This window comes from Canis lupus, chromosome 9 (assembly GCF_003254725.2).
Source record: "Canis lupus dingo isolate Sandy chromosome 9, ASM325472v2, whole genome shotgun sequence".
Classification (NCBI taxonomy): domain Eukaryota; kingdom Metazoa; phylum Chordata; class Mammalia; order Carnivora; family Canidae; genus Canis; species Canis lupus.
The window spans coordinates 18,196,721-18,205,315 of NC_064251.1; the positions used below are offsets into that span (position 1 = coordinate 18,196,721).

General features: G+C 37.3%; 1 protein-coding gene across 1 annotated transcript in view; it reads left to right on the plus strand.

The window, feature by feature from the left end:
* Positions 1-8,595, plus strand: part of LOC112669839 (leucine-rich repeat-containing protein 37A-like) — a 237,007-nt gene that overhangs the window by 134,274 nt on the left and 94,138 nt on the right.

The window sequence follows — 8,595 nt, forward strand, 5'->3', positions numbered from 1 at the left end:
AACTGTTATGTGCTTAGTAAACTAAAATATACAATTCTCTCAAAAAGTTGCTTGGCTTATGTAATTTATTTCAGTCAGGTCGTTAGTCCAGTAGCCACAGTTCTTTTCTAGACATGCTTAGGGGTTTTTTTATGTCTTTTTTTTCTGACCCCATAGATTCCGTCTTTCTTCCTATTTGTATCTTAGGCCTATCAAGGATCAGAAGCAGAGACTTCTCTGTAAGATTCCGTTGAATTGAAAGAAATTCAAAAGATACCATACCTCCATGGTTGAACTTCACTCTGAGACATCTTGATAAATTTTGATACTTTATCAATGAGTGTAACATTGTGGAAAGATTTCATTTATACAAGTGTAGCAAGCCTATTACCTTCCTTGGTAAATTAATTGAGATCTTGTCCTATTCCACAGGCATGGAATATTTCCAGATCTTACAGCACTAACTTATAAATTTTGTGTCATTGTTCACAAAAAGGAAGGTGGACATCACTGATAACCTCAAGACCTCTGAAAATCCTCTTTCATAAAAAAAATGACAGCATTAACAGAAACTATTAAACTTTTTCAGAATGCTAGAAATTAACCAAAGGCTTGCAGCAGTTCAGGGAATGATTATTCAAGAAAAACAGCCAAATCTCCTTAACAACAAATGAGTTTTGTAGCATTTTAAGTTGCCCTATGGCCATCTGTGCAAAAGTGCAAAAAGTGCAAAAGATGTGAACAGATACTTCATCAAAAAAGATATACAGATGGCAAAAAAGATGTGGGACTCAATCCCAGGACTCTGGGATCATGACCTGAGTCAAAGGCAGATGCTTAACTGACTGAGCCACCCAAGCACTCCAAATATCTATTTTTTAATATAAATTGGTTCCATGTATACTCTTAGAAGTCTCATGATGGCAGATAGTTTTAAAGCTTCTTTAACCTGAAGAAGATTCAGTGAGTTGTATATATTGTTCCAGATAGATCTTCATTGGTAGAGAACAAAAATGCATGCTATATAAGTTAAAATAAAAAAAAAAACTACCTGTAGTTTTTAAATGTGAGAATAAAACTAGCAAACTGTAATAAAGTGTCATCTTTATAGAATGACGATTGAGAAATCACATCTTTATTTCTTTTATTTTTTTATTTTTTATTTTTTTATTTTTTAAGTTTTTATTTATTTATGATAGTTACAGAGAGAGAGAGAGGCAGAGACACAGGCAGAGGGAGAAGCAGGCTCCATGCACCGGGAGCCCGATGTGGGATTCGATCCCGGGTCTCCAGGATCACGCCCTGGGCCAAAGGCAAGCGCCAAACCGCTGCGCCACCCAGGGATCCCCACATCTTTATTTCTATAGCAGCTACAAGATACTTGTTGCATGAGTTTAACTCCAGACCATATAATTAAAATGTCTGCATTCACCCTTCCATTCTCAAACATCTCTTAAGCTTAGAATCTCAGACAGTTGTTAACCAGTACTATTTAATGCCTGAATTTCTGTTGTTCTTACTCTTTTGGGAGATGGTGATGTCTTTTTTGAGATGCTGATTTTATTTTTAGTAAGTCAACTTAACAGTGACCTCAGTTCCTCATCTATGAAAGAAGAATAATTGTTATCAAAAGAAACAAATGAGATAACTAGAAGATGATAAATGTTAGTTTAGCTGTTGCTTTGCTATTACTATTCCTGCTTATTATTTTTTTAAAGCAATGATAACTGCTTTTGAGAGTAAGGTCAAATACTTAGAAAAGTCACTCTAAGGAATCTTGAGGATTCCACATAAAAACAAATGAGACTCCTTTAGGGTATTTGTCATAAATTGGCTATTCACTACTATAGAAACACGTCTTAGGATTTTGTTTTATTCCTTTCTTCCCTAAATCTAAATTTCCTTCTCCTTTCTCTATATAAGGACACTCTGTCACTGGATTAGGGTCCACCCTAAATCAGTATGATTTTTTTTTTTAAGATTTACTTATTTATTAATGAGAGACAAACAGAGAACAGCAGAGACATAGGCAGAGGGAGAAGCAGGCTCCATGCAGAGAGCCCGATGTGGGATTCGATCCTGGGACTCCGGGATCACGCCCTGAGCCAAAGGCAGATAGACGCTCAACCGCTGAGCCACTCAGGCGTCCCGATCAGTATGATCTTAACTTCGGTTACATCTGCACAGTCTTTATTTCCAATAGGGTCACATTCACAAATACCCAGGATTAGGACTTGAACATATTTTTGAGGGAGGTATCATTTGATCCAACATAGAGAATATCACTAAATTAAAGAACCTGTACAGAATTTGTATAATCCCTGTCCATGTTCTGCAGGTCTGGGTTTCTGGAAGTCTCTTGGAATTCCTGTTTTCTTCATTTATCTCTGTGGGTAGTGCTTTTTAAATAACCCTAGCCCTCTGAACTCACAGCTTCTACAAAGTCCTTTCTTTATAAAGGGGCAAAAGGCTTGATGGTATAGTTTGAATAAATTCCTTTTCTATTTGTGAACAGGGATCAAATTTTTAGTATTCCCTGATACTAGAGTGGGCTCTGATATCAAACACCCAGAAACCACCCAAGTATCCTCTTGTTTCACATGTGTAATCTGTTTGTCTGGGTACCTTCTGATTATCTTATAACTGAGCTCCTATGCCATGTAAGAAAGATCTCATGTTCCTATTATCCAACATCCTTATATTTTTCTCCTCTGAGACTATTTGACTAAAATCTCCTAGAAGGCATTGATTTGACTTCTAAGAGTAGTACCACTTTGCAAAATATATGTTAGTGAAATTGCTTCCAGGTCATCTTGCTCTATATTTTTGCTTGGTTTCCCAAAGGAAAACATAACTTTAAAAGAAGTTATTTATAACTTCATTTATGCAAATCAGTTCTCCCTCAGCATTCTTTTCTCAATTCTACATTTGACATTGTTATTCTTTTATAATTAAAAAAAAATTTTAGCTTACTTATCCTTTCCAGGTTCTATGGTTCCATCTTCATTTGCTTTATCTTTTATATTTCCTTATAAAAATTATTTAAAATATTTTAAAAATAAAATTTCAAAAAAATAAAAATAAAAAATAAAATTTCTGTATACCTATCACATGGCTTAAGAAATAACACATTAACAAATATAGTTAAAGCACTTTATGCATTCTTCCTTAGTAATGCTCTTTTGTTCTTCCCTGCTACAAGTACGTATCACAAGTTATCTCCACAACCAATTATTCTCTGGAAGCTAATGTTTATAATCCCATTATTTTTTCATATTTTTACTAAATCATAATATTATCTCTATATATATTTTTAAAGATTTATTTATTCATGAGAGACAGAGACAGAGAGAGAAAGAGAGAGAGAGGCAGAGACACAGGCAGAGGGAGAAGCAGGCTCCATGCAGGGAGCCTGACGTGGAACTCGATCCCGGGTCTCCAGGATCACGCCCTGGGCTGAAGGTGGCACTAAACTGCTGAGCCACCTGGGCTGCCCTCTATATACTTTAAACTTTAATTCTGTATTATACCTATTATAGATTCCTCTGCAATCTTTTTTTTTTTTTTTTTTTGGCTCAAGTTAGGATTGAGATTCATCCTATTGATACAAATTTCTCTGCTTGATTATTTTAATAGCTTCTTTACTTTCTCATTCAATTTTTCATTCAAGTTTTTCATTTTTTAAACATTCTTCTACTGATGGACATTGAGTTAGTTTCCATGCTTTTGCAATTATAAGTAATGCTATTTAAACAGTCCGTTAATGGATCATAACTAGTGGGTTTCTTCATTTAAAACTATTTATTTGGAGAGAGAGAGAGAAAGAGAGAATATGAGTGGGGGTTGGGGCAGAGGGAGAGGAAGTGAGAGAATCCCAAGCAGATTCCCCACTGAGTGCAGAGCTGGACGCAGGGCTGAATCCCAGTACCCTGAGATCATGACCTGAGCCAAAAATCAAGAGTTGGACACTTAACTGATGGAGATACCCAGGTGTCCTTCCCTCTTTTTAAAAAACAGATTTACTTACCATAAATTTTCCTTTTAAAAAACAACACAGTAGTTCTTTAGAATATTTACACAACTACTCAGCCATCACAAGCTCTAATTCCAGAACATTTTATCATCCCCCAAAAGAAACCACACTTCCACTTCCACTCCCCTTCTCCCTCTCCCAGTCCCTTAGTAACACTAATGTACATTCTGTCTCTACAGATTTGCCTATTAAGACATTTTGTATACATTTGCACCATGCATAACCTTTTGTGATTATCTTCTTTTACTGAGTATAATGTTTTCAAGGATCATCCATGTTTTAGCATGTCTATTAATTTGATTGTAGTGACAGGTGTAAATACATATCAAAACTTATCAAAACATATACTACTTAACTATATAAGATTTATTGCATGCCAATTTTACTTTGATAAATCTGTATAAAAAATAAGCAAGATTTTAAGAGATGCTTCACCAAAAAAATTATACATAAAGCTAATAAATACACAAGACACTCTACATCATTAGTCATCAGAGAAATGCAATTAAAATTACAATGAGATATCTAATATACATGTACTGGAATAGTTAAGTTTTAAACTACTAATAACACCCAAGAGCAGATATGAATGTACAATAATGAGAATAATCTTAAATTGCTGATAAGAAAACAGAAGGAAATAGCCACTTGGAAAGAAAATTAGCAGTATTTTATAAAGTTAAAAATATTTTTACCATATGACCCAATAGTTTCACTCCTGTATGGACCCCAGGAAAAATAAAAATCTATAATCACACAATGACCTATCAGCCAATATTCATAGCCGCTTTATTGCTAAGAGCCAGAACCTGGAAACAACCCAAATGTCTACCAAATGGTAAATGGACAAATTTTGGTACATATATGCAATGGAATACTACTCAACAGACAAAAAGGGGTAAACTAGTAATACATGCAACAACCAGGATGAACCTTAAATGCATTATGCTAAGTGAAACGAACTAGAAACAAAAGGCTGCAGAAGATTTCATTAACAATATGTTTTAAAATGTAAATCCTTGCTCTGCTCTCTGTCAGATAAATAAGACCTTTAAAAAGTTTTTTACAACTCAGCCATAAAAAGAGGCACATTACTACATACAAGAGAACAAAGTACAACTTCAAATATCTAACTAAAAACAACAGAAACAAGAATACAAAGGTGCTAAAAACCAAAATCATATATACAGTTCAAAATTCAAAATAAAAACATTTTCAAGCTAATAACTAGTAATAGAATCCATCACCAACAAGCCACACTATAAAATGTTCAAGGATGTTCTTCAGACCTAAGAAAAATGATACAAACTTAGACCTACAAGAAGAAATAAAGTGACAGAAATGTTAAGACGTAAGCAAGTAAACTATGTTCTCATTTTCTTATTTTCATTACAACCTCCTCACAAAGAAAATGCCAATGCAATGCTGCATTCTATTTAACAAAGAAATAATACCAATTCTATATAACCTCTTTCAGGAAATAGAGGAGAGACTACATCCTACATTGCTTAAAGAACCAGCCAGGCTTGCCCTATTTCTAAAACTAAGCACAAGAAAGCAAAACCAAGGACTAATCTCTCTTAAATACACTCTGAAGGAAACAGTTATAAAATCATATTAAAAGACATAATCAGGATATACTATGTTCATGGATGGGAAGCTTCAATATTGTAAAGATAATTCTTCCCAAAATAATCTGTATATTCTAAGTAATTACTATCAAACCCCAAAAAAGATATTTCATGATATTTAATACACTGATCATGAAATTAATATGGAGAATCTAAGGGCCAAGAATAAGTAAGGTGAAAAACAACTTGGTATGAGGCATAAGGGGAGCAATTTTACCTATTGTACACTGTCTTATTTTAGAGCTAAAGCAATGAAAACATTGTTTTATGTACAGAACTAGACAAATAGCCTAGAAAACACAAAAACAAAGACGAACATACGGAAACTACATAGGATAAGCATTACATTCTCCACTCAGTGAGGAAAGAATGTCCTATTGCAGGGGCTGGCAAACTTTTTCTGTAAAGGGACAGACAGTAATATATAAAGCTTTGAGTCTCTGTCACAACTACTAAACTCTGACAGAGTAGCACAAAAGTAGACACCAACAAGTAAACAAATGGATGTGTCAGTGTTCCAAAAGTATTAAAAAAAAAAAATGGTTGGCCAGCTTTGGCCCATGGGCCACAGTTTACAAAACAGCAATTAAACAAACAAACAAAAAACAAAACAAAAAAAACTTAGTTAAAGCCATTCTTCGCAAACACAAAATTAAATTTCAGGTGAACTGAATTTTTTTTTTAAGATTTTATTTACTTATTCATGATAGAGAGAGTGAGGCAGAGACAGGAGAAGCAGCAGCCACCATGCAAGGTGCTGAACACGGTACTCGATCCCGGAACTCCGGGATCATTCCCTGAGCTGAAGGCAGATGCTCAAATCTCTAAGCCACCCAGACGTCCCTCAACTGAAGTTCTAACGTGAAAAAGCAATGCTTGAAATAGTTCAGAAGACGATGGAAAACAGACATGTTGGTAGAATTTCACAATAAAAATTACTTCAATATAAACCATCCAAAAAATTAAGGCACGTAAATTATTTTAACTCCTGAAGTTGATCAAGAATTTTCCTCCTTTTTATGTTAATTCAAAAAGACTGGATATAAAATCTTGTCAACTTATTTCTTGTATGCCTGTGTGCCCATATACTACCCTCATCTGTGGAGACTCTTATGACTTTAAGAAGCACTTCATTGACTTCTGTATAATTCTTAAATTAGTGCTCCTTTAAAAATTTTTGCTACTAATTCAACTACTTCAGACTTCTCAATCCCCACTTCCCTCAGAACTGTAAGTCTCATAACGGAGAAATTAAACGACATTAACATTTTTAAAGTAAAACACCTGCTTTTGCTGCATAACTACTACTACTTAAAAAAAATATAGAAATAAACTTCTAGAACTGGACTGGGGCCCTACATACATGTCCATGCTTCACAGTGGACTCTAAAACTCCCTGAAATTGAGTTAAAATTTTTGTGTGTTATATTGTACACAAGACCCCCCAAATTTTTGATTCTTAGAGGGCACTACGAACCCCACCCCACCCCGCAAAGTTAAGAACCTCTGTTCTAGAGGTGAATAGAAATAGAAATTACATTGAAAAGTATAAATAGTAGAAATAGAAATTACATGGAAATAGAAAATTACATTATATTTTCAAATTAGGGACACCTGGGTGGCTCAGCGGTTAAGCATTTGCCTTGGGCTCAGGTTATGATCCCGGAGTTCTAGGACCGAGTCCCCCATTGGGCTCCCTGCAAGGAGCCTGCTTCTCCCTCTGCCTGTGTCTCTGCCTCTCTCGCTCTCTCTCTCTGTCTCTGTATGTCTCTCATGAATAAATAAAATATTTAAAAAAATAAATTGTCAAATTAGAAAGAAAAGATTCTCAAGGTCATAGACAGGAGATGTTAGGGAAAGCTGTCCATGTTTATACTTTAAAAATTTCTGAAATGGTCCTGAATCTCAATTTGACATTAAATACATTGGGGAGTGGAGGGAAATCATGTCATACCAGACAAAGAAGCTGAAATTTAGTGAAGAGGTTTCCAATCAGTGGTTGCTTTTGTTTGAGATCAAGCCTCAGAGTTTGTACTCCAACATACAACTGAAACCCATGTATCCACAGGTCTGACCAAGAACAAAATAACCATGTTTCGGGGAGGAATCCCTCATCATTCCGAGGCAGCAAGGGCGAACAACAGTAACTTACATTTCCGTGGTGCTTTAACCGCGCTTCACTTGCGCTCTCCACGTGACCTTGACTACATCCCACTTGGGAAGATGAGGACAGCAGCATCCTCGATAAGGAAGGGTCTGGATTCAGTGTGTGAGGCGCGCGGGCCGCTCACCAGTTGCTGCGGAGACATTTTTCCACAGTCAAGGGCAGATACTAGTTTCTGATTCTGCACGGGAGAAGGACGAGGATATAACTCATGAAGGACAGCTGTGGGGAATCGAGTGTAGTTGGCGCGAGGGGGGTCTGCGCTTCCGAGCTCGAGGGTTGTTTCGGGGGGGCGGAGGGGGGGGGAGGAGCGGGGGAAGAGAGAGGCACTGAAGAAAGAGGGAAGGTGGCGTTAGGAGGAGCCTTCCTTCAGGGGCGACTGACCGAGGGCCGACGTGCAGTCTACATCGCAGGGAATACGTGAGGACGAACCTAAAGGCTGTGAGGACGCGAAGAGAGGTCCTGCCTCAGGCGACTGACGCAGCTCGGCTGAAGTCTCCCATCTCGAGACGGCCACGTTGACTCAGGGCGCCTCCACCTCCCGCCGTCCTTTTTGTCATTTTTTCCCCTCAGGGTCGCTCACCACAAGATACGGGCTCCAGGAAGACGCCCAGCCACCCTTCAGCACCTCACGAACTCTACGCGCCACAAATTCAAATACGAGGGCTGGAGTCGCGCCGCCCCAAACGTCTCGTAGAGTGAGGCAGAGATCGACCAATCAAAGCCAGACCAGCGCCAGACGCCCAAGTCGGTGGGCGTGGCGAGGGAAATAAGGGCGGGACGATACT